Genomic DNA, 27,261 nt, shown 5'->3' on the forward strand with positions numbered 1-27,261 from the left:
TGCATGCTGGTGGTGCCTCCACCATGTCGGCTGCTTTTTATTCAAGGAGGTCGAAGGAAAGGTTCTGGGTATGTCCCGTATGGACTTTTCTAGAAAGCTTGTCCAGCAGACCTTACATTTTAAACCGGAAGATTTGAATTGCTTGATGTCTCTGCCTCTGAACAAAGGTTTTGATTTAAGTTTTAAGACTGCTTCCCTGCTTAATGATTTCTGGCAAAGGTTTGAAACTGCTAAATCCCAGTTCTCTATGTTCATGGTGGAAAAACTCTTTGACAACACACTTAAAACTGTGATTGGAGAAGATATATGTGTGTGGCTGGGTAGATTTTGCACTGTTCGAGGCCAGCCGGTCAAGGTGCTAGATGAAGATGGTATCTGGACATGCTTTTGGCGTATCCCCATTAAACAATGGGAGGACGCTGGGGGCTACCAGGGCCTGAAACATCTGCCTTCCATGATTGTGCTTGGAGAGAACAGAGGCTACATTCATTACCAGGGTATGCCTAAGCTATGTCGGAAATGTGGTAAATTTGGTCACTTAGCCGATGCATGCCAAGAATTAGTATGCGGGAAGTGTAGAGAAATTGGACATAGTTTTGAACAATGTACCAATGGCAGGCGGTGCAATCTTTGTGGAGAGTCAAACCACCTCTACAGAGATTGCCCTAAAAGTTTTGCCAACAAGCTCAAAATGGCCGCCCCACATTGGCACCAAACAAATGAAGAAAGGAAGGAGGAGGCGGTCCCTGAGGTTTTGGCGGGAATTTCAAATTCCCAGCCAACCTCAGGGATTGGGCAGGAAGGAGGAAGTGGGGCGGCCACAGGGGCGGAGTCAAATGTTTAAACTGAATTGGAAAGTCACGGAAGGAAAAGAGAGTGAAGAAGGAACCAACTCTTCCCTGGAAACCGTTTCAGATTTGGTTCAGGAATCCACTGGGAGTGAAGCTGAGTGTTCACTCCCAAATACTCAGGTGCAAAAAAGACCTGCGGGATCTCCTCTGGTGGAAACAGAGGAGAAAAAAGCTAGGGCAGCACAACAGCTTGATAGTTCCGGTTTGGAAGATCTAGAGCGCATGTGGCCCCTAGAGTCCCCAAATGAGGTTTTGTTTTTGCACATTAAGCTAAGAACATTGTCGCCCAAGGAGTTGCAAGAGGGTTTCTCTGTAGCACCTGAGGCGTCGAGCACCTGCTCCCCTGACCCCAGTTCATCTGGGAGACAGGAAGGGCAGGTGAAACAAGATATAACATGATTTTAAGCATATTTTTGTAGTCTTTTTGTCTTCTGTTTAAATGTCTCATACTGTTTTAACCATACTGATCATGGCCCTCACCATCTCTACCATTAATGTAAGAAGTGTGAGGTCCACCATGCGAGCATAGAGCATTTTAATCTTTTCAAAATATTTTAAGTCAGATTTGTTTTTACTGCAAGAGTGTGCTCTGCCCTTTTTAAACAGGTATACCAAGATGGAGGAGCTATGGTCTCCCGCTTCCTCAATATGGAGCAGATCAAACCAAAATAAAAATGATGGTGTTGATGTTTTTGTTGCTATTTTAATTTAATATTATATTGTTTTGGTGAAGGGCAGCACGGTGGTGAGGGAAGGGCCCTTTTAGCAAACCTGACTTTTTTAGGCAGAGATTTTAAGGTTCTTAATGTGTATGGTTTTACAGTTAGGCAGGGGATTTTAACGGTGTTTTATCAAAAAAAAGATAGGTAGAGGGTAGGAGAAAATTTTAAGGTCGATAAGACATTGGTTTTATTACAGAGTTTAATCAGAGATTTTAGGTTAGTTGACTGTTTTAAAAAAATGCATCAAAGAGAGGAGGGCTTCACCTGGTTCAGTGGTGATGGTACCAAAGCCTCTCGAATTGACTACCTATTGACAAGAGCTGGGCCTCGGACTTGTTCCTGTTAAGCTTTGCGCCCGAGGCCCGACCGTACCAGTCAGTCAAGTCCAATGCTCTTCGTATAGATAAAATGTCCGTGGTTAAAAGAGTTACGTCATCCATGTATAAAACACAGGTCGCCCTCAGTCCACCCATCCCAGGAACGTTTAGTCCAGTGTTAATTTAGTTAACGAAGACGACGACGAAAAATATTCGTTAACGAACATTTTTTCTGTGACGAAGATGAGACGTTGACGAGCTAAAAATAATATCTGATGACGAAATTATGACGAAATTTATGCCGTGTTTTCGTTAACTAGACGAGACTGGACTATAATGTTATTTGAGGACTACTAGACATTCAAAATGCATCCTATAGGCTTTTGTCTTTTAAAATGTGTGTCCCTGTCATTGGATTGCCATCAGATAAGGGGTGTTTGCATATCTAGTCAGTATAGCAGCCGCAGTGGATGGATAGACTACAAAAACGCAAACTAGCGATCTGAAACAATGGCCTCAGCACCCGAAGGGGTATGGATAAGGTAACCAGACGTCCCGTTTTTCCCGGGAGTCACAATTCGTTGTCGATTAACTTAAAGTTAGTGAAGGCGGGATAGGTGAAATCACGCTGATAGAAGCGTTCTCTCTGTCGCGCGCTCCACTTCCTCAGTTCTCATATACAGCGCGCAATCAGTTCTCAACGCTCAAATACACACACAGCAGTCCAAATGTTTATCGTGTAGAGTATCTCACGTAAATACAGTAGGTTATGGATTAAGTGAACGTGAACAGGTGGGTGAAAACTGAACGTGTGTCAGTATTTCATGCATGCCTTCCGTCTCAAAAGGACAGCATTCCAAATTAAATACCTATCTGTCATTAATGTTAACCAACAAAAGATGTTAAATAAATGTATACATGTTAAGTAAAACCTATAGTATCTGAAAAATGAGTTTAATTTGTATCTCCATTGTATTTGTCTTATTGTGCTTCTTTTTAATATATATATATATATATTATAATATATATATATATATATATATATATATATATATATATATATAGTATATATATAAATAAGTTACTCCTTTTTTCACTTAAAGAGAAAGTTCACCCAAAAATGAAAATTGTCATAATTTATTCAAGATTTTCCAAATTCAGTCCTTGATTCAAATTTCTCATAAGCTTGATTTGTAAAATTGATTTGGTCTAAAGAGAGAAGAATTAATGATTATTTTAATTTGAAAACTACATATAAAATCGCTACCAAAATAAACTCTGGTAACTACAGTTTGGCTAAAAGTAGTGACTAAAAGTTGACTAAAATGCAATGACTTTTCATCGACTAAAACTATGAAAGACTCAAATGACTAAAATGTGACTAAGACTATTAAGCATTTTCGTCTCAAGACTAAGACTAAGACTAAATCAAAAACGCCTGCCAAAATTAACACTGGTTTAGTCCTTTGATCCATTTGTCCCTTCTCAATTATCTGTGCCAGTGGCTCGATGCAAGCTACGTACAGAAGAGGAGATAAAGGACACCCCTGACGAACGCCACTGCAGATATTTACTGCCTTGGATAAATGCCCATTTACTAGAATTTTGCTGACTAGGCCTTTTTTCAAAATGAAAAAAAGAAAATGGTGAAAATAAAACTTTTCGAAAGAAAAATCTGTTCTTATCAGTTTAATATTGAGTTTAGTTTGCCCTTGCAGATGCCGTGGTTGCTGTTTTGTTGAGAATTCTCCTCTGATGCACCCATCTGAGGTCTTGGAGTCTTTCACTAATGAACTGATGCATTGAATCAGGTGTGTTTGGTTAAAGGGAGTCATCTAAAACAGATGAGACACTTTTTCTTCTTTGTCTGAGACACCCTGATTCAGATCTTCGAGTCTCTACTAATGAGCTGATGATCTGAATCAGGTGTGTTTGATTACGGTGAAATAGAAAACATCAACAAAACAACACTGATCTAAAACCAGGATTGGGAAGCACCGGCCAACGCTTGGCAGTTTGCAGGCCAGTAACAGAAGGCAGCCATCCTTCCTTTGCTAGGGGTGGGGGTTCACCATTGATGAGGATGGTAGAGACGGAAATGGTACCTCTGACTGGCCGCCTAGGCCTGGTGGGGAGACACCATGATCAAGAAGGCGGTTCACCCAGGGTGAGGCTCATCCATTGCACTCCGGCCGGTCTGACCCCTGCGAATTCCCCAAATATGGGAATCTCGACTGCATAATTTGTGGAAGTGGGGGACTGCGTTTGCGCTCTCCCCTGAAATTGTTGGTTAAACAAAGCAGATTGTCTTTTCTCTACTGTTCTTTTATTGAAAGCGTTTGTTCTGTTTTTCTTTTTGGGTTCTCAATGACCCAGAGAGCTGTTCAGAATGAGGAGTTCTGTCATATGCTGGGTATGTGTTGTGCGTGTGTGGAAAGCTGGGTATGTGTTGTGCGTGTGTGGAAAAAAGTCACTTGCACTCTCCTAAAATCGGCCCCTGGTGGGCGGTTTAGGTTAAATTTCTCACAGACCTCACTTTAAGTCGATTGGACTGACTGTTGCCTAGTTGTAGCTGTTTTCATGATTGTTTGGTTGTCCTTTTTTCATTTCCTTTTTTTCAGGTTGCAGCGCCCTTTTTCTCCTGACCACAGACTGAGCCCGTGCATAGGCGTGCTGATTTGGGTGAAGTGATCTCATTCCTTTCTGGAGTTATAGCCATTTTAGCAACCTCGGCCACACAACCTTCAAACGTTTTGAGGGCCCCTCGCCAAGGTGAATGGAAATATCCACTTTTTTTGGATGATTATTGACAGTCAGACTCCAGTGAATCTTTCTGTGCTGCTTTGGTTCAGACTGGGCCAAATACCTGGTGTTAGGTTGCAAAAGAAGGTTTTCGACAAAATCCAAAATAGCCAAAAATTTTGTCCGTGCCACGAGCCAATTCGAGACCTGCCTCTCGTTTGGTTCGAGCCAAGGATTCTGATGACATAAGGCACGTGGCTCTGCGACAAACCGTTTGGGAGTTACGAGCGATGCCGTACTTTCCGTCACAGCAGAGCCACCGTCGGACCGATCGGGGCGAGGCTCGATGACGTTTCAGACAGGGGAGGGTACTACCATCCCCAGCGTTTCAGGTCTCCCTGACTTACCAAAGCCGAGATGGGTGTGGCCATGTCCCATTTCCTCCCCGCTGCACCATAGCAGAATCGCTTCTCGGCCTTTTGGCTAAGATCAAGTGTTTGGGGATTTGATCTTTGGAGAAGGAATTATGGCGGGTACGTCTGCGCCTTCAGTTCCAAGAGCGGGACTGAGAAATACACTGTGTTTCCAATTGAAGGATCCATTGATGGATATGATGGAAAGAGAAGTTTTTGCAAGGGTTGTTCTTCTGGACAAAAATGAAGTTAAAAGTGGAAGATGTGTACTGAAAAGAATGGGTTGGAGGGGTTGATGCATCCTCCTGCACAGTTTAACATCGGAGCAGACAAAGGCTATCTGTTCTACTCCAGACAGCCTCCTTTTTGTAGGAGGTGTAGACGCTATGGGCATAATGATGCCAGGTGTGAAGAGCAAAGGTGTTTGCAGTGTGCCCAGCTGGGTCACATAGCAAAAAACTGCACTATGTTCCTAAGTTTTGTCACAGCTGTGGCTCATTAGACCACTTGATGAGAGATTGCTAAGGTGGCCAAAAGCAGTGCAGAGAAGGAGTGAGAGGGGAAGAAGGCGTGAAGGACAGACGGTTGGGTGAGGAAAGTCAAAAGAGGATCATTGATCAACAGGTGATGGAGAAGGGGATGACAGAGGCTGGCAAGGAGGTGGGAGCTGCTGTGATGGAGAGAGGCAAAGAGACAGAGGAAGTGGAAGATGCGATGGCGGCTTTCTTGGAGACACTGAGTGGGGAACAGTTCAAAAGCCCCATGCAGTGCGCAGACAAAGTAGAAGAGGAGATGGAAGTGGAGAGTAAAAGTGTCCCAGCTGATGCGAGCGGGGAAGAAAGCCAACTGGTCAGGAAAGCTGAAAAGAGGAAGGGGAGACCAAGTAAGAAGAGGAAGCCTGAGACGGTTCTAAAGTTGAGCTTTTCAGAGGAATCATCATCTACGGACAGTCAAGATGGGCTTGAGATGGACAATACAAGGCCCTTATTTCAGCTGACAGAGGAAATGGACTGTAGAAGGCATGAAGAGCGGGAAGAGGAGTCGTATGGCCTCAAGCCAAAACCTGTAAGGTGGGCAGATTAAGTAGTGAGTGAGAGTGAGGCCACAAGCCTGGAAGGACAAGAAATGGGAGGGACATTAAAGAGCGAATAAGGCTGTCTACTGAGGAGCTGATGGTGGGGACAATAAATGTAAGGAGTATAAAGGATTCAGTGAAACGGAGAGCTGGGTTTTCTTTTTTGCATAATTGTAAGTGTAATATTTATTTTTTGCAAGAAGTTCATTTAAAAGGCTCTGAAGATGCAAGGAAATTTACCGAAGAGTGGGGTAGGGGAGGTGTATTATGGAGTGTGGGAGGGTTTTTTTCTTCAGGGGTGGGGATATTGTTTTGGGATCAGGGAATAGAAGTTGAGAACCATTTTACAGTTTCTCAAGGGAGGGTGGTTGGGGCAGATGTAAAGTGGAGAGGGGGTGAATACTGATTACTTTCAGTGTACGCTCCTCAGACAGCTGAGGAGAGGAAATAAATTTTTGATATGTTGTTAACAGTTTGTGCCACCAATAAATTATAATGGGGGTAAGGGGGAGAGATTTCAATTGTTAACAGTTTGGGATAGTAGTCTGCAGGTGTTGGAGGGAATCCTGCAAGGGCATGATTTGGTGGACAGAGGGCAGAGGGTTAAGCCTAAAGCATGTATGGCAACATGGAGGAACTCTAGAGGGGTGGAGAAAAGGTTAGATTATGTATTTTTCTCAAGGAATATTGTTGTGGAGAAGCGGGGAGTGTGGATTGTTTTCTTTTCTGATCATGAAATGGTCTGGTTTGTGATTAAGGGGAATACAGTTAAGTTTGGTAAGGGGTGTTGGAGGATGAATATAGAGGTATTGAAGGAGAAAGAAGAAGCAGTTAATAGCTGAATTAAAGGATAAGACGGGGGGAGTTTGACCAAAACTAAAAGGGGTAAATGGTTATGTAAGAGACCATTTCAAAAACCTTTTTAGACAGAGGGAGATAGTTAATTGTCTGTCCAAAGTTGTCCCTGAGGAAGTAAGGTTTGGTTTAGGTTCTCCCATTACGATAGGTGAAGTTGAGGGGGTTTTGAAGAAGATGAGTAAAGGCAAAGTGCCAGGGATAGATGGCTTGCCTGTCAAATTTTATGTTAGTTTTTTTAGTACTTTAGGTATTCATCTGGTGGAGGTGATTAGAAAGGTGTTGGAGAATAAAAATATACGAAGTTTAATGGCAACAGGAGTAATAACACTTCTCTATAAAAAGGGTGAAAGGTGAGACATTGCCAATTACAGGCCGCTCACAATTCTTTCAGTGAACTATAAAATTATAGTAAAGCTTCTGGCGGACAGGTTGAAGAAAGCCCTACCTCATGTTGTGAATGTAGATCAAATGTGTGGGGTGGAGGACCGTAGTATTAAATGGAATCTACAACTCATTAGGGATGTGATTGCGTGGGCAAAGAACAGAGAGCTCATGGTGTTCAGCTAAGATCAGGCTAAGGCCTTTGATAGGGTAAATAGGGGGTTTATGTTTAAAGTTATGGAGAGAATGGGGTTCGGGGAGGACTTTATAGGATGGATTAGAGCACTGTATACAGGTTGTAATTGTTTGGTTTCAGTCAATGGGATTCAGTCAGGATTTTGAGGCAAAGGGAGGGGTGAGGCAGGGGTGCCCTCTCTCCCCATTGCTTTTTATTTTATACGTGGAGCCAGTGGCAGAGGCGATCAGATTAGATAGTAGAACAAAGGGTTTTGTGGTACCAGGAGCAAAGGGAGCTGGGGTGAAATTATCACAGTATGCTGATGACACTTCATTGCTGTTGATGTCTGACAGGTGTCTTGAGAGAGCTTTGTCCCTTTTTGAAGAGTTTTCACTAGCATCGGGGGCTAGTTTAAATGTTGCAAAGTCGGCCATTAAGTTCTTTGGGAATTTCAGGAAGAGGCGAGAAGGCCTTGGTGGTTTGCAGGTGTGTGAGGGTACTTTGAAGATCTTGGGTATAAACTTTCAGAATGAAGGCTCAGCAACTCTGAATTGGGTTGGTCGTATTGCATCAGTGCAGAAGAGGCTGGCAAGGTTGAAAGGGCCCAGGTTGTCACTGATGGGGAAGGTTCTGGTAGCGAAGATTGATGTGTTACCAGTGCTTCAGTATTTGGCTTACATTTACCCTTTACCAGTAAGCATGAGAAGGGCAGTAATACGGATACCATTTAATTTTGTATGGGGGGGTAGATATGAATACGTTAAGAGGTCTGAAATGTTTAATCCTGTTAGTAGAGGGGGGCGGGATGTTCCTCATATTCCTTTAAAACTTGATTGTTTATTTGTGTCTTCTACTTTGGTGCAGTTATCCAAGCCGGTAGAGCATCCGTCTGGGTATTTTCTTAGGTTGTTTTTCTCGTATGAGGCACGGCATGTAATGAAGTGGACCAATGATGGTCCAAGGGCAGAGGAACAGCCCTGGCATAACAGGCATGCTGTTAAGTGGTTGGGGAAATACTCTGAGGGTAAGGATGGGGTGGTATGTTTGGAGCAGAAGAAGTTGTATGGGAAGGCAAGGGAGAGAGTTTCTAGTGAAGTGAGACTGTGTGTCCAGGAGAGAGAGTATGGTTGCATATTCAACCAAAGGGATTGCACAACGGTCTAAAAGATCTTAATTGGCTATGTTTTCTAGGGCGTTTACCAGTGAAGGAGGTTATGAATAGACATGGGCTATCAAAAGATGGTAGGTGCCCGAGGGAGGGGTGTTTGAGCCTGGTTTCTCCCAAGGTTTTTTCTCCATTCTGTCACTGATGGAGTTTTGGTTCCTTGCCGCTGTTGCCTCTGGCTTGCTTAGTTGGGGACACTTCATCTACAGCAATATCGTTGACTTGATTGCAAATTATTGCACAGATACGATTTAAACTGAACTGAGCTGCATGGTGACATCACTGAATTCAATTGAATTATTGACACACTGTTTTCCAAATTAATGTTGTTCAGTTGCTTTGATGCAATCTTTTTTTGTTTAAAGCGCTATATAAATAAAGGTGACTTAACTTGTTCACAAGAAGAGACCATAAGACACACTTTCTGGGAATGTGCTTGTGCACAGAGAGTGTGGGGGAGGGTGAAGAGGGTTTTAAGGGTGGTCTCAGATAATTTTCAGGTGGGAATGTAATTGGGGGTTTTAGATGTAAGAAGGGGAAAGGGAAAGTTGCATTTATGCTTTGGTTAATAATGCATTTGGTAAAGAAAGGGATATGGGAGAAAAGACAAGAGTTAATTAGAGGAAAGGGCAGGAGGTCAGCAGAATGGATAGTACTGGGAGTGGAGGCTGAATTAAGGGGAAGGATCAAGTGGGATGTACAAAGGTGGGGGAAACATGCAGCCAAAGAAAGGTGGAAAGATTTGGTTGAACTGTATTATGATAAATGTTACTGATTGTGATTAAAATGAGGTATAATTCTGATTTAAAAGTGAACAAAATGAACGTAATGTTAAAAGTTTGATTAAAAAAAAATGTTACGCGAGACACAGAAATATTCGGCTAATAGTCCTATATTTAAACTTTGAAAAAGCATTTGACCAAGTCTCGCACCAGTACCTGTTTCAGGTCCTGCAAAAAATGGGATTTCCAGAGAGGTTTGTAGCCTGGGTGGGACTGCTGTACAAGGGCCTAGTCAGCAAAATTCTAATAAATGGGCATTTATCCGAGGCAGTAAATATCTGCAGTGGTGTTCGTCAGGGGTGTCCTTTATCGCCTCGTCTGTACGTGGCTTGCATCGAGCCACTGGCACAGATCTTGAGAAGGGACAAATGGATCAAAGGATTAAACATTCCTGGGACGGGCGGACTGACAGCTACTTCTGTTTTATGTATGGACGATGTAACCCTTTTAGCTACGGACGTTTTATCTATATGGAGAGCAATGGACTTGACTGACTGGTACAGTCGGGCCTCGGGCGCTAAGCTCAACAGAAGCAAGTCCGAGGCCCAGCTCTTCGGGCCATGGGAGGGAATGGACATAGGTGGACTGGACGTGGATTTTAAAGAGACAGATTTTAAAATTTTAGGGGTCAAGTTTGATAAAGAGGGAGGTGGATGGGAAAATTGGACTGACTTGCTAGGGAAAGTTAGGAAAAGACTGGGGTTTGGGGGACTAAGACGGATGACAATTGAAGGTAAAATTTTAATTTTTAAATCTGTTATTTTACCTCTAATGTTACTTGTTTGTTCTGTTTTTACCCCACCTAGGAAATTCTTGATGGACCTACAGTAGAGAGGGCTGTGTTTTATTTCCTGTGGGGGTCCAAGTGGGAAAGACTGAAAAGGAAGGTTGTCAAAAAGAGACCAGAAAATGGCGGAAAAGGCCTCCCAGGCCCCCACCTGTTTTTAGGCAGCCGCTTCACCGCCCTCCACATAAAGTATGCTGTGACCCCATCCAATGATAATAAGACGGCAGCCATGACACGATTTTGGATGGGGTCTTATCTAAGGACTCTAAAGATTTTACCTGTAGATTTGAAAACACCAGTGTCTTTTATCCTGCCTAAAGAATATAGTTTTATAAAAAAGTTTTTAAAGAAATACCTTTTAGAACAACAAGATGTCTCCATTTTAACTAACCACAAGCATCTCGTCTCTCGTGCAGACAGCGCACCTTGTTTGTTTTCTTTATTTCATAAATGCACAAAGTTTTGTTGTTATTATGTGTGGATACAAATAAAAGTAGACCCTTTACAGATTTGATTGATGTATTGCTCTTATCTGTACGATCAAAACTGAAAGTGTAATTTAAGTTCTTTTCGGGGGTTATCAGGAAAAAATGCCTCAAAAGGTGTATCCGCGTTAATCGACTTCAGAGGGTTAAGGGATTGCTGCTTATTGTGACGAATAACAGAGCAAGAAATGAGGGCCTTGTCCTTGCTCCCACTGAGGTCTGCCCTTGGAGATGCCGTGGTTGCCGTTTTATTGTGAATTCTCTTCTGATGCACCCACCTGAGGGCTTGGAGTCTTTCACTAGCGAGCTGATGCATCCAATCAGGTGTGTTTGGTTAAAGGGAGTCATCTAAAACAGATGAGACACTTTGTCTCCTTTGTCTGAGACACCCAATTCAGCTATTCAAGTCTCTACCAATGAGCTGATGATCTGAATCAGGTGTGTTTAATTAAGGTGACATAGAAAACATGCATGATGAGGACGGTAGAGACAGAAATGGTACCTCTGACTGGCCGCCTGGGCCTTCATACTCCCCTGTGAATTCCCCAAATGTGGGAATTTCAACTGCATAATTTATAGTAGTGGGGGACTGCGTTTGCGCTCTACCCTGAAAGTGCTGGTTAAACAAAGCAGATGGGTTTTCTCTACTGTTCTTTTATGTCTTTCTTTTTGGGTTCTCAGTGACCCAGAGAGCTGTTCTGAATGAGGAGTTCTGTCATATCCTGGGTATGTGTTGTGCGTGTGTGGAGATATTGAATGATGGTCTTGTGGTGTGGGCCCCTGAATTTCACACAGACCTCAGGTGACTATTGCCTAGGTAGCTGTTTTTCATGATTGTTTTGGTTGTCCTTTTTCATTTCCTTTTCGTTTTTTCTCACCTTACAGCGCCACCAAGTGGCCTCGCAGCGTCCTGACCACAGACTGAGCCCATGCATAGCGTGCAATTTGGGTGAAGTGATCTCTTCATTTTCCGGGAGTTATAGCCATTTTAGCAACCTGGGCCACACGACCTTCAAACGTTTTGAGGGCCCCTCGCCAAGATTAATGGAAATTTCCACTTTTTTTGGATGATTATTGACAGTCAGGACAGCGTTGTCGATTTTGTGGGGAGGCAGACCACGTTGCTTCGGTCTGCCTTGCACCAAAGCTCTGTAGCCTTTGCGGCAAGCCCGATCATCTTTACCATACCTGCCCATCAAGAAGCAAGACCTATGCGAGCATATTGAAGGAAGGTGATGATCTGCAGGCAGACCTGGATGCCATTCTTAGCAGTCTACCAGCAGAAAGGAAGGGGCATGTTGAACAAGCGACAGGTGCAAATGATCAGAGAAGTATGAGTGCATCAAGTCAGGAGTGTGCTGGTATGAAGGAACAAGCAGATGGAGCCGTGGGGGATCTGACAACTTTGTCACTGGATGGAAAGGAGGTACAGTAGGTGGCGGGATCTGACCTGCCGCTCGTGACGCTGTAAAGTGCATTTGCAGCTTTTGAGCCGCTGAGTGGCACTGCTAATCACAAGTTATCAAACAAGCGCATCAAAGCACATTTTCGCAAATAGACGTCAGTTTTGCCTCGCTGATGTGTTACATTTGACGGCTGCAGTCAGGGAAAATGAAAGAAAAACACTGTAGTTAAAATATTTAATATTCACAGATGAAAGATTGGTACTTATGAAGTTATGTGCATTTCTTAGAACGGATTCAAGAAGGGTAAATGTCAAGCCTGTGCCTGAGTCTGTGCTTATATTTTCTCTAAGCTACAGTTTTACACCATATTTTAGATTTGGACACTTTAATAGGTGTGCAGTATATTTATATAATATAAATTATGTGTTATATTATTCTAAAGAAATTGTGGTTTACTTTGCATCAGAGCATTAAAAGTGGTAGCCTATTTTAGTGAGCTAGGCTATGGATTAATATGCAAAATGTCAATATTCACGGCTATATTTTTAATTTATATTTTAAAATTCCTTTAATAAAACAACATGCATTTTTGTTATTCGTTACCTGTCCTCTATTTTGACAGACAACTTATTGGGAAAATATATTTGTCTGTACACTGATTAAGAAATTGTTAATTAAAACAAGAAACGAATAAATTAAACCTGCACGATTTAGCAAAATCATTGAAATTCCAAAGAATGGACTGATTAATAAAACGGCCTCATGATTAAACTCAAGTTCTCTCATTAATAATCACCAAAGTGCAAATGATGTATAAAAAAAAGAGCTTTATTAATAGACAACCTCAGTGATTTTAAATTGAGCCTTCTTTACTTGCTTTCATATAATTTAGTAAAAAAATAAAATTGCAGCCGCATTTAAATGCAGGTGTGTTTAATTTCTGGTGTGTAAAATGTCTGCGTGCAAGATTTGTGATGCTTTTTTTATTATTTGTTTTTTTTTTTTTTTGTTTTTTGTTTTTTTTTTATTTTGTTTAATAACATGTAAAAAATAATTTATGTTGTAATGCATATGCAAAATATGAATTATTCATATTCAAGTGTTTGTGCGAAAATTATTAATTCATGCAGGACAGAGAGGTGCCCTCCACTTGAATTTTTTTTCCTGATGATGAATTAACTTTAAATTGTGGTGTCTCACATACATGACACAAAAAGCTTGAAATGTCTTTTAAACGAATCAATTCAAAACAAAGTATATTGTACTCTGTGAGGGTTGTATTTCTCTTTAAAGGCGCCATGTGGAGAGGTGTCAGCATTCATCTTGCAGCCGGACAAGAAAAACATTTGTTTTATTAATAAATAATTAAAATGTCTCTCCTTTTTTACAATTTTCTGTGCTTTTGGGGCAAACTTAATGCATGTGCAGCACGGAATATATTAAGGCTCATTATGGATTATAGATGTAAAGTTTAATATAAAACCGATTAGGAATAATGACAAATGACGACTAGTAATTAGAAAAATCTTACGTGGGAGGCAGACCTATTAAATACCCTCTGGACACTCTGTTAAAAGTTTTTTTCAAGCATTTTATGTTTGCATAAATTCTTCTTTCAGAGCGGTCCGTAATGGAGAAAAGCTTTAACACTGATTTTTCCTCTGAAACACAAAAACAAAAATTTAAATAAAATTGATATTTTATGTTTTGAGATTGGCCAGCCCTTCTCTGCAGATATTGTTGCTTCTGGTCTGTGCATTGTAAATAGGCTACAATAATAATAATAATAATAATAATAATAATAATAATAATAATAATAATGTCTCCAAACTGTAACGCATGTGTATTCCCAAATCTAAAAAAGCCTATAAAACATCATAGACGGATCATACTGATGTCTGGACTCTGTTTGGGATTTAGAAAAACATAAAGAGATGGTTCAATATATTGTTATGAAAAGGGACATTCTGTGAGAATTTTTTTTTCATAGTCTAAAAAATATTAGACGCAACCCGATTTAATTTTTTTTTTTTTTTTTGACCTGAAATTAGTTATAATAACCAATTAAACTATATCTAAGTCAACATTTGAAGTGGATCAAAACCTTTCTTCAAGTTGCCCTAAAACCAAAATGACGAGGCAATCGTCCTATCTAAACCTGTTCTGCAAATTTGATACACTCAGAAGACACTGTCCATATGCAAGAGGCAAGAGATTCACACCTTTATCTCGACCCCCAACATAGCTTCTACAGAACTACCCCCCCCAACCCCCTGCTGAAGGTTACTGGTTGAAAATCCTACACTTACTAGCACCCTACTCTTTTTATTCTATTTTTCCCCATGAGCCAATTATTGCCCTAATAACAATTATCAATTGATACATTAAGCATTATTTTAGAAAATACAATTGGGTGAACGTAGCATTTCCTAAAGACCAGCGGAGTCCTCACATCAGCTGCTCCCGCCTTCACAGCGAGCGGGTCGCGCTAACTGCGGGCCGCTAATATAAACAAAGCAGATACAATCATGAGGGTCCATTCACACCATCGGTATTTCATTGTAAGTTATGCTGTTAAATAGAGAGTTAACAGGAGAGGAGAGAGAGGGAGAGGGAGAGGAGAGAGGAGAGGGAGAGAGGAGAAGAGAGAGAGAGAGGAGAAACCGTGTTGGCTATTCCTAAACTTGGAAGCTCATTAATATTGATGTACAAAATCCACAACACCAGAAGCAACCTAACAGGCTATATGGTTGGAATAATATTTTAGTTCAATACTTTAAGTGCCATTGTCCAAAAAAAAATGTTTTATTGGCTAACCGTTTCAGATTACTTTAAAGGGTCCTCACAATTCATAATGGTCAATAATTGGAATAAATAGGTGAAGTAAAAAAACAAATATGAATAATATTTGGATCGTCCCTTATTTTATCCCTTATTTTCTTAAAGAATAAACACTTATTTTCTACAAGAATAAACATGATAATGTTATTAATTCATAGAAATAATTTAAGCAATTAAAACCTGATAACGTATTATTAAGTCATAGAAATAATTTAAGCAATTAAAACCTGATAACATTATTAATTCATAGAAATAATTTAAGCAATTAAAACTTTTTTTTTTAAACTTCAATACTATTAAACTGACTTTAAAATCTCAAGCAGTTTATAAGTTAAAAAGGGTAAAATGTCAAAGTGCATGTTAAATAGCCTAAATTAACTTGTGTAAACAATATAATTAGAACAATATAATTCGATTTTTTTTTTTTTAAATGAACGATTCCTGTATAAAATGGGACATCAACTTTTATATCAAACATTTTGAAATCGTCCACAGCTGAGCAACGTGCGAGGCAGGTTGAGCGTGCGAAGTGAATGTGCTGCACAAAGTCATTTTCAGATGCAATGAAAATTAAAAAAAATAAAATAAATAGAAAACCCTGGATAGCCTAGATTAGGCCCAGACTCTGTTCCTAAGTAATTATAATTACTGTTAACCCACAGTAACAAATTTTAACCGATTAATCGCCTATTTTCGTTTGCTGCATGTTTTTTATTTTTTTATTATTTATTTATTTATTTAAAACAGGCTAAAAAATAAATTACGTTTGTCAGAGGAAAAAAAAAATATAAGTCATGTTTAAGTTGCATTTTATTACATTCAGAAATAATAACGGCTTGCCTAATAATGTTATAATGTGCCAACAGGATATTTTTAGTTCTCTTCACTTTACAACAAATCCTTTAAATTTAACAAATTTATCAGAACAGAACAAGAATTAAAAATATATAATTCTAATGGATAAATAAAATTGAAGTATAATAATAATAATAATAATAATAATAATAATATAGGCTTAGCTATAAACAAACAAACAAAAATAAATGAATAATAATTTAAAGCGAACCATAAGGTAAGGTTGGGCTCTCTCATTCGGGAGAAATCCAAATGTTTCCATATTCGTGATGTTGCCTATTTCAAGCTTAACTATTATTCAGAGGTAAAATAGGCTTTGTAGTTCACGCATGTTTCAGTATCGACGAAAAAAAAAAATCATAATTAGCAAAAATATGCCAAAGTTGACCGCTGCTCGCGCCGCATGGCACGGTGAACGACTGTTTCCAATGAATGTGCGTGAGGCACCAGCGCGATCAAACAGCTGAAACAGAAAATACTACATTTTTGGTCACACAGTAAAAGGCATAATTCAAAAATGCGAAGTGTTAGCAGTTTGAAAAATCAAGAATAATAACAGAATTAATAAATATTATTGCTAAATGCTGGACCGTTCTCATTTCAATCTGCAAATGGAACCTGAAGGATTTTTTTTAAACCAAGAATGAACCGAAATGAAAACATTTAGGTTTTTATCCGTATATATAGGCATTATATTTAATGACTGTTTAATAACAATATGCATAAGATCCTTTGTGTAAAGGTCTTTCTTTTAATTTTTGATGAGTAGACTGTAGCCTAAGACTATCCTACATTTTGAAATGAACTCACTGTACATTTTTTAATGGTTTTTAAAGATATGTTACAATTTTATATCATAATGTTATTGTTGTTTTACTTCCTCCTTTTATCTCATTTTACAATTACATTCAGTTCGCAATCCGTCCCTTTGCGAATGAATTTAACACGCGACTGACTTGCAGTTCACGACGCGGCGGCGGTATTACTCATTTTGGTTGTCTACCTACTGTAAAAGGAGTGGGATCAGATCTGCAGCTTAGTCCATCTCCTGGATGGACAGATCTGGACTTCACAGAGGTGCTTTCTGATGTGTTGGAGGTGGATAAGGAGCAGGCCGTTTTGGAGCCTGCAATCAGATCAACCGACCAACGAGAGAGAGCTCATAGTGGGTCAAAGATTGAGATTGCAGTAGAGTCAGCATCTGGGACTGGCCGTTGCAGAGCCTGGAGTGAGGCTAGTGACCCTGATAATGGGGAAATATGAAAATACAGCAAATTGGTGAACTCTGTAAGTCAGGACTCTGCGGGTCAAGATTATAATGAGGAGGGCTATGAAGGTTAAGAGAATGAGGAGGGGGGCCAAGCACTGGGTGGGGGGATAGTATTGAAGAGGAAGGGGAAGAAATGATAGCGGAATCTGGGGAATGGACTGAGGTGGTTTCAAGGAGGGTAAAGGGAGGAAGGGGAAGAAGAGAATGTGAAAAAAATGGGGATGAATAAGAGGGGGAAGTGGGGTGGGGTAGTATTGTGGGTGATAAGGGGGCTTTTGGAGGGTGTCTAAGGGTTTTTCAATGGGACTGTTAAGAGTGGCAACATTTAGTGTAAGAGGGCTGAAAATGGCGGAACGCCAGACAGCAGTTTTCTTTTCTGTTAAAGATTTATATTATGATGTTTTGTTTTTTCAAGAATGTCACTTGGGGAATGAAAGGGATGTGGAGAGGTTTTCGAAGGATTGGACTTGGGGACCATCCTTTTGGGGAGTGGGGAATGTGAGGGCAGATGGGGTGGGGATTTAATTTTTTTCCTGGGAGGTGATGGTTGAAACATCTGGGGTGATTGTTCCAGGGAGGGTGCTGTTTGTGGATGCAAGATGGAGGGGGGTGGCCTTACGGTTCATAAATGTGTATGCATCCAGTAAGCGAGAGGAGAATTTTGCTTTTTGGGGTAAATTTTTCCATTATTGTATACGAAACGGCTGGTGGTCTTGGCAGGGGATTTTAATATGTCCTTAGAGAAAAGTTCTGGGGGGGAATTGGCAGGGGTTATTAAATGTTTTGGATTACAAGATTCAGGTCAGACAACTGGAGGGGCGGGTTTAGGTTATACATGGTGGAACAGTAGGCAGGAGGCATCGCGTTTGGATTACATTTTTTTTTTCAAAGTCTGTTAAAGATAGTAGCTACACAAGGCAGCCAATGTGGTGTTCAGATCATTGTTTAGTTGGGGCTGGGGCAGAGGTGGAAGATGGACAAAGGGGTCGGGTGGAAGTGGAGGATGAATGTAACATACCTCCAAGACCAAACCTTTTGTAAGGTTTTCCGGGTATTATATGCTGGGTGGTGCAATTTAAAAGGATTCTACGAGTCACATTCTGACTGGTGGGAAGGGGTGAAAGAGAGGGTTAGTTTTTTGCAGGGCATGGGGTTTAGCTTTGGGGAAGTCTAAGCGGAATCAAGTATGTCAATGGATTAAAGAATTGCAAGTTTTATGCTCTCAAGGTCTGTTGAGCACTGTGCAGGGGTGGAAGAAAGCCAAACTCTTGCAGGATGCTTTGAAAGAACATTATAGAGGGGAAGCACATAATTTTTTTATGCAGTCAGGTGTATGTCAGCGTGTGTTAGATGAAAGGCCTACAAAGTTTTTCTTTTCTACTGTGAAGGGCAGGCTGAAGTGTAACAGTATGGAATGTTTAAATACAGAGAAGGGTAAGGTTTACTCAGTTGAAGGAATGCTGAAGGCTTCAGTTGCCTTTTATAAGGAGCTGTTTGCGAATAGCGAAATGAGAGAGTCAACAGCGGAGGGGTTTCTAGAGGATCTGGACAGGACCTTGGAGGAAGTGGAGGCAGGCAGGTTAGAGAAGGAGGTCACCCTGAAGGAAGTAGAGGTAGCAATTAAGTCCTTGAAGAGAGGCACGTCTCCAGGTGGCGATGGCCTGCTGGCTGAATTTTATCAAGCCTTTTTGCCTTTAGTAGGCCCTGAACTGATTGAAGTTTATCAGGAAAGTCTGGAAGTGGGGAAATTGCCTTTGTCTATGAGAAGGGGGTTGGTGACCCTCCTGCATAAGAAAAATAGTAAGGAGGATTTGGCAAATAGGCGGCCAGTAACTTTACTTACTACGGATTATAAGATTCTGGCGTAAGTCTTAACCTTACGACTTAAGGGGGTATTAAATTTGGTGGTTCATCCAGATCAAACTTGTGGGGTCCCAGGAAGATCAGGCCGCCTCAATTTAGTTTTGATCCGGGATTTGATCAGTTGGGCTGAGCAACGTCAGCTTCATTTGGCAATCCTGAGCCTTGACTAGGAAAAAGCCTTTGATAGGGTTAGCCATTCTTTTTTTGTGGTCAGTGTTGGAGAAGCTTGGGTTTGGCCCAGGGTTCAGAGCCTGGGTCCAGCTTTTGTATAGCGAGGCTTTCAGTCAGATTAGGATAAACGGATTATATTCAGAACCAGTGAAACAGTTGGGTGGTGTGAGGCAAGGGTGTCCTTTGTCACCCTTGTGCTATATACTCTTTAGAGCCTCTGATTAGTCGGCTACGGTTAACAGCAGCTTTGACTGGTGTAGTAATGCCAGGTGGAGGAGGGACAAGGGCAAAAGTGTTAGCGTAAGCAGATGATATGACAGTCTTTTTGACCACTGAAAAAGATTTTGTAGTGACAGGAGAGATTTTGCATAGTTTTTCTAAAGCCACAGGTGCCAAGATAAACGTCAGTAATTCTTCAGTGGTGTTTGTAGGACGGTGGCGTAAGAGGACTGCGGTTCCAGGAGGACCTTGTGTCCGGATGGTATTAAAATTTTAGGTGTTCGTTTTTTCAAGGTGAATAGTGCACAACAAAATTGGGAGGGGCTGTTGGAATCTTTACAATCTAAAGTACACCGGTGGAGTGTAAGGGATTTGTCGCTATGGGGTAGGGTATAGGTAGTGAAGGCAGATGTGTTGCCCAGTATTAATCATCTGGCTTACATTTTTCCCCTACCTTTTTGGCAGGGGAGGAGAATGGACAAGTTGATTTTTTTCTTTTATTTGGAGAGGGAGGACTGAGTTAGTATCAAGGGCGCAGATGTTTCATCCTCTGGGTGAGGGAGGCAGAGGGGCACCGTGCCTCCCTTAGAAGGTTACGGCTTTGTTTATTGCATTTGCAGCTCACCTAGTGGTACAGGCTCTAGAGCATAAAGCACATGTGTTGGCTCACTTTTGGTTGGGCTGGCCTTTGAGGCATTTAATAGGGTGGAGTAATAGGGTGCCTTATCTGAATAAAATATTGAAATTTGAAACTTTCACATCATTGCATTCTGTTTTTATTCACAATTTGTAGAGTGTCCCAACTTTCTTGGAATCGGGTTTGTAGCTACTGCATAGGTTGTTTTATTTTGTTTTTATTTTGAATTTGTAGAGTGTCCCAACTTTCTTGGAATCGGGTTTGTAGAACGGCAGTAGTTACAAAACATTCTGTTTTTATTCACAATTTGTAGAGTGTCACAACTTTCTTGGAATCGGGTTTGTAGCTACTGCTTAAAATGCCTTTGGTTAAATTTGTCCATTTAAAATAGCTACTCCATGTTGGTGTCTTTGCTCTCGCTAATAAAGTGGATCCACATCCATAATATTTACCACTAAAAACATCACAAAATGGCAGTAGTTACAACAGAATTAGAAATCAAGCCACTTGACACCCTAAAGGGCACTCAATGAAGCACTATTATGCCTTGGTGGACCTTTAAAAGCCTTTGGTGGAATTTATCAATTTAAGCACTTTTCAGAATAGCTACTGCATGTTGGTGTCTTTGCTCTTGCTGACAAAGTGGATCCACACCCATAAAATTTCCCCCTAACAACATTACAAAATGCAAGTAGTTACAACAGTCTTACAATTCATGCCACTTGAAACCATAGAGGGCACTCATAGAAACACTGTTATGCCAAGGTGGACCTTAAAATGACTTTGCTTGAATTTGTCCAATTAAAATAGCTACTGCATGTTGGTGTATTTGCTCTCGCTTACAAAGTGGATCCACATCCATAATATTTACCACTAACAACATCACAAAACGCCAGTAGTTACAACAGAATTAGAATTCAAGCCACTTGACACCCTAGAGGGCACTCAAAGAAACACTGTTATGTCATGGTGGACCTTTAAATGCCTTTGATGAAATTTGTCCATGTAAAATAGCTACTACATGTAGGTGTCTTTGCTCTTGTAGACAAAGTGGATCCACATCCATAATATTTAGCCCCCAAAACATTACAAAACGGCAGTAGCTACAAAAAAACGTCTCAAGGTTACGCACGCTACGGGGAACGCGCTTAGCGTGAGCGACTCTGAATATCGTGTGTAATCTGTCTAATGGAAGAGCGTGACGTCACAGGCGGGGTGACGTAAGCGACCAGGAAGCTATAAAAGCACATGCTGCGCAGCTGGCATCAGCTTCGAGTACCAGCAAGCGCGCCGGGGGTATGGCATCGAGACACAGCGTCTTGTTCCCTCGAGGAACCATGGTTACATGCGTAACCTTAACCCTCTGGAGTCTAAGGGTATTTTTGGGGCCTGGAGAAGTTTTGTCATGCCCCGACATTTGTGCTTTTTTTCAGTTTCTTATAAACGTCTAAATGGCTAAAGTCTAATATCACTGTAATCAGCACAAACTGGGCTATAATAATATGTGAGCAGCATGTATGTACATGATTGTGTTTTGTTATGCGTGGTTAGTGTAAAACTAAAAATGTTAAATCACTTGAATAAGGCCATAAAACATACAGAACATTGGTTCCCGGGGCTTTTGAGAACTGGAGCTTGTAGCCAAGAATTTTTCTTTCTAAATGATGTGAAAATCATCAGGTTTACTCACTCACAGAAAACAATATATTGATCTAAATTTTCTAAGACACTTTTTGTTGGTAAAAGTCATATGCGAGTAGGCGTCAACTATCATGAATATCATTGGGATTTACACCTGAGAAGACAAAGGCCTGCATAATGAGCTGCATAATGAGCCTTTCAGTCAGCTGTGTCACTGAGAGGGATGAGTTACAAGAAAGAATGTGAGGACAAAATAGATGTATATGTTTGTAGTTTATTTAGAATATATTTAATTATCCCACAACACAATTTAATATCCACTTGCGAGTGCAGTTAAACAGTTTATTAGGAACAATCAAAGCTGACTTTTAAAGCTGAATTTTTTACATTTTGCATCAATTCAGAACTCCAGTAACAACAATTTTTACAAAACTCCTTTTATTTATTATTATTATCTTATTATTATTTACAAAAAAAAAAGGGGGAGGGGGATAAATTGAAAGAACAGCATTGTTTGTTACGTTTATTTGTTACAGTTACATTTATTTGTTACATTTATATTATTCACATCAAGCTTTTGAATGGTATAGTATTGTATATTGTTATTGAAACTTCATAATGTTTCACTTGATTATACATTTAGTCAGGAATTAAAGTTTGGAAAAAGTCTTTGGAAAAAGTCTAACTAGTAAAATGTTTACACGTTATGAGCCAGGCGTTTCACTGAAACATTAGAATCTGAATAGTGCGTTCAGCACAGGGGCGTGGTTGCATTAGAAGATAATGAAGGGAGACGTGAAAAACAGACATTGCGTTGTTTTCATATGGATTACTTTATCACAGAATATTTGTTTTCGGCATCACTTGATTAGTTTAAAAGTAGACATGCCAGGCTTTCTATAGATATATCTCTCATGTCTCTTCGTTGAGTATTCACTGAGTTACAGTTCATTTTAATGACGCGTTTGTAAATGAAGATCACCGCAGACAAAGGCTACAGACAGCACTCCTTGTTTGTTATCTTTATTTTATAAATGAACAAAGTTTTGTTATGTCTGTATACAAAAAAGTAGAGCCTTTACAGATTCGATTGATGTATTGCTCTTATCTGTACGATCAAAACTGAAAGTGTAATTTAAGTTTTTTTTCGGGGTTATCAGGAGAAAATGCCTCATAACGTATATACGCGTTAATCGACTCCAGAGAGGTAAGACGTTCCTCTTCAGGAACTCGAGCTGCGTTGGAAACGCTATGGGGAACTAGGTGCCCACGCTGCCAGACTACCAAATCCCTGCCTAGTGTGTGTCCGAAGAGCACAGCTTAGGACGAGAGAACAGAAGCGTTTTGGAATAACTGGCATATCTAGGCCATAAAACTTTGCGAATATGGAGGGCATGGACCACCCCGCAGCGTTGCAGATGTACAGCATGGACGCACCTGCTAAGAAGGCCTTGAAGGCCGCCATACCCCGTGTGGAGTGAGCCTTGACTCCCATCAGCGAAGGGAGACCAGAGGACTCATAGGTAACGTAGATAGCCTCAATTATCCAACGACTAACGTTCTGCTTCTTTGCAGGAAAAATCCCACTTCGGGGGACCATAGCACACCAGCAGTTGGTCCATCTTTCTCCACAGGGCAGCTCTGTGGACGTATGTGTGGACCGTACTGGAGGCCTCAGCGCACCGCAGAGGAAACGTATCAGTAGGGGGTGTCTTCCCACTGATTGTCCACTGAGAGGGACATGGTAGGCCGCAATGGCCGCCACGTAAACGTTTAAGGTGGAATGGGTCACCCCTGCAGAGAAACTGGCTTGTAGAAACTCCAGAACTGTACCAACTAGGCAGTTAGCTGGATCAAGCTGGCAGTCTCTGCACCATGAGGTGAAGAGTTTCTACCTCAGGGCGTACAGTTTCCTTGTTGAGGGAGCTCTGGATTGGAGGAGGGTCTCAACAAACTCGGTTGAGAGACGGGATGCTATGAGCTGTGCCCCCTCAGGGGCCACACCCACAGTTTCCACAACTCCGGGTGAGGGTGAATTATCGTGCCCTGCACCTGTGAGAGTAGATCTGTCCTGATCGGTATCTCCCATGGAGAGCCGTCGAGGAGCGAGACCAGATCTGAGAACCATACTCGGCCTGGCCAGAACGGGGCTACTAATAACAGCCGAACCCCGTCCCGGCATTCTCTCGCCTGAACTCCCGGGAGCAGAGCGATAGGGGGAAAGCATGACAGACGAAGCCTGAGCCCGGTCTGTACCATAGCGTCCAGTCTGAGAGGAGCTGGATGAACTAGAGAGAACCAGAGGAGAAATTGCGATGCCTCTTGAGTCACAAAGAGGTCCAAATCTGCTTTACCACCTCGGGGTGAAGCCTCCATTCCCCGGGCCTCAGCCCCTGTCTCGACAGTATGTCTGCTCCAACATTGAACCTCCCAGGAAAATATACTGCTCTGAGCTAGAGGAGTTTGTCCTGGGACCACAGAGAAGGATCTGGTTGTGCCAGCTGGTATGTAAAAGGGGCATGAACGCAGACCTCCCTGCTGGTTGATATAAGAGACCACCGCTGTGTTGTCGGTGCGCACCAACACATGGTGACCTCTCAGGTCTGGGAGGAAATAATTTTAATGCTTAATGCACAGCTAGCATCTCTAGACAACTGATATGCCATGTCAGATGGCGACCGCTCCACAGACCGTGGGCAGGGTGGCCACTCATGACCGCACCCCAGCCGGTGAGGGACGCGTCTGTCGCTAGTGTTACACGGCAACAAGGAGCTCCCAGTACCGGGCCCTGATTCAAGAACCAAGGTTTCTTCCACGTGTCTAAGGCACGGAGGCATCGCTGCGTGACCTTGATATTTCAAAGTGGGTTCCCCCTTGGGGAAAATCCCTTGGTCTGGAGCCACCATTGTAGGGGTCTCATGTACAGCAGGCCAAAAGGTATCATGTTAGACGCAGCTGCCATCAGACCTCAGTTTCTGAAACTGTTTGACAGTGAGTGACTGGCCTTCTTTGACTCTCTTGACTGACGTGAGGATCGACTCGATACGAGTAGGAGACAGACGTGCCTGCAGCGTGGTCGAATCCCACACTACGCCTAGATAGGTGGTTCTCTGAACTGGAGAAAGTACACTCTTCTTGGCGTACAGTCTCAAACCCAGCTCCCCCATGTGGGCAAGAACGACATCTCGATGTCGAACCACCATCTGCTCTGATTGAGCTAAAATCAACCAATCGTTGATATAATTTAGTATGTGGATGCCCGACAGTCGCAGTGAAGCAGCATCAGCGCACTTCATAAACATGCTGGGTGAGAGTACAAAGCCGGACGGAAGTACTCAACACATACGAGGAGCCGGTACACGGAGAGGGCTGCTCCCACCCAGCAGCCCCTCCAGTATATATAACTTCTCAAGGTGAGATAAATGTCATTATATTCCTCAGAATTTAATGCAATCAAACAATCAGACAAGTAAACATGGTCTGGCTTGTGATACAATTCATATCGAAAGTGATATATGACTTTTCATAGTCAGGTAAACACTGAATTTAATTCCTTAGAATTAAATGCAGCTAAACAACTGCATTTAATTCACTTTCACTTCACACTTTCACAACCAGCCAAGTATACACGGTCTGGCGTGGTAAGATTCAGATCAAGAATCAAAAAATGATATCTAACTTCTCATAGTAAGATAAATGCCTCATTTAATTCCTCAATATTAAATGGAGCCAAACAAGCAGAGAAGTAAACACGGTCTGGCTTGTGATACAATTCATATCTAACTTCTCAGTCAAATAAATACTGAATTTAATTTTTCAGAATTAAATGCAGCTAACCAATCAGACAAGTAAACACGTTTGATAAGATTCACATCAAAACTGAAAGCGATGTCATACACGCGTTGCCTCGGCAGCGCGCGAGCCGCTTAGTCACAGAAACAATATTAATCTCCTCGGAGATAAATAGCCGCGGCTGTGAGTTCACGGTCAAAGAGGGAAAGGAACCGCACCGCGGGCTTCCGAGCCTCGAGAACGAACTCTAGATCTAGGAAACACGGGTGGAGATAGGAAAAGCCGTCTCCAGCCCGTCCCCAGATATGCGAGAAGCACAGTCAGCCCCCTTATTTTTCCCGAGAGCTGACTGCGCGAGCTGTGCTCCTTAATGTTGCTCGTTATAATATTTAGGCATAATATACTTGTGAAACTGATGCTTGTGCAACTGATGTCTGTGCAAGTGAGGTTTATGCAGCTGATGTTTGTGTAACTGCGAGCTCATCGACGCCCTCCGTGTCAATCTCGGAAAAAGAAAGGCGGTGCGTCGCGGCCATTATTCGGGGGGAAAGACCGCAGCTCTAGCTTCCGAACCCAGAGATCAGGCAGATCTGGCGGGTGAGGTGAGGTAGGAGATAGGGACGCGCCCGTCTCCATTCCCTCCAGCAGATTTATCTGCGAACCCAGTGAATGCAGGCGCCGCTCCGCCTCGGCGAATGCCGGACCGACACCGCGAGGAACGCTGGCGAAGAGGACCGCCCCCCCGGGATCGAAGCGTCCGAACTGGCCGTACACAGTGCAGTCAGTCGGCTCCCTCAAGAGCTGAATCAGCGTGCTTCGATCCCAGGCAGGCCGCGCACAGACTGTGTGTATCCCCACTCGTGATGTAGCAGGGCAGGTAGAAACACACAATCTGAAACGCGATCTGGATTCGCCTTTCAGATATCTCGTCTTAGCTTTGCTTTTTTGACTATTGCTTACTCTTGGAGGAGCTAATAGTGACAAACAACAATAAATAAGACTGACAAGACAGAATAACATGCACACACAGAGCGCTTGCTGAAAGACGCGAAGCTGCGCGGCATGTGATTTTATAGCTTTCCTGGTCGCTTACGTCATCCCACCCATGACGTCACGCTCTTCCATTAGACAGATTACACACGATATTCAGAGTCGCTCACGCTAAGTCTAAGTCGCTCCGAAGCAGCTCGAGTTCCAAGCCACCTGACACCCTAGAGGGCACTCAAAGAAATATTGTCATGCCATGTTGGACTTTTTAAATACCTTTGATTAAATTTTTTTCCATTTAAAATAGCAGTATAATAGCAGTTTACTTTATTTAGTTTTAAAAGTTTATTGAAGTTGTCTTTGTTTTATTGTATTTATTTTCTGCTATTGCTCATGATTTGGTTACCTGTAGAAAAGATTTTTAGCACTGAGCCCATAGTATTTGGTTGAATTGTTTTTCCAATTATTTATTTTCTGTATTATGAAAAAAAAAAAAAAAAAATGTGTAGGCCTATTTTTTGTTGTTGTGAATGTCCCAATTGAGGACACGGTGTGAAAATTTCAGATAAATGTTCATGTTATATATTTTGGTTGCATTTGTGAGTTAATAAAAATGTAGATGGTTGTTTAAAATAGATGTATAATATTAAAATATCGATATATCGATCGATATACTTCTGTATGGAATCCAATCGTAATCGTATCGTAGAATTTTTTGAGGTATCGACAAATATCGTATCGCTGGGTATGAGAATCAATATCGAATCGTATCGTGACGAACCATCCGATTTACACCCCTAATCCACATCCTAATACACATATT

At 41.7% G+C, this 27,261-nt stretch overlaps 1 non-coding gene and 1 pseudogene across 1 annotated transcript; both read left to right on the plus strand.

The window, feature by feature from the left end:
- Window positions 1-4,011: 4,011 nt before the first annotated feature.
- LOC122145829 lies at window positions 4,012-4,170 on the plus strand. The gene has a single exon (XR_006160564.1). It is a non-coding gene; the product is annotated as a U1 spliceosomal RNA (small nuclear RNA).
- A 7,049-nt stretch (window positions 4,171-11,219) lies between these two features.
- Window positions 11,220-11,366, plus strand: LOC122145830 (annotated as a pseudogene).
- The last annotated feature ends 15,895 nt before the right edge of the window (window positions 11,367-27,261 follow it).

This window comes from Cyprinus carpio, chromosome A7 (genome assembly GCF_018340385.1).
Source record: "Cyprinus carpio isolate SPL01 chromosome A7, ASM1834038v1, whole genome shotgun sequence".
Taxonomy (NCBI): Eukaryota; Metazoa; Chordata; class Actinopteri; order Cypriniformes; family Cyprinidae; genus Cyprinus; species Cyprinus carpio.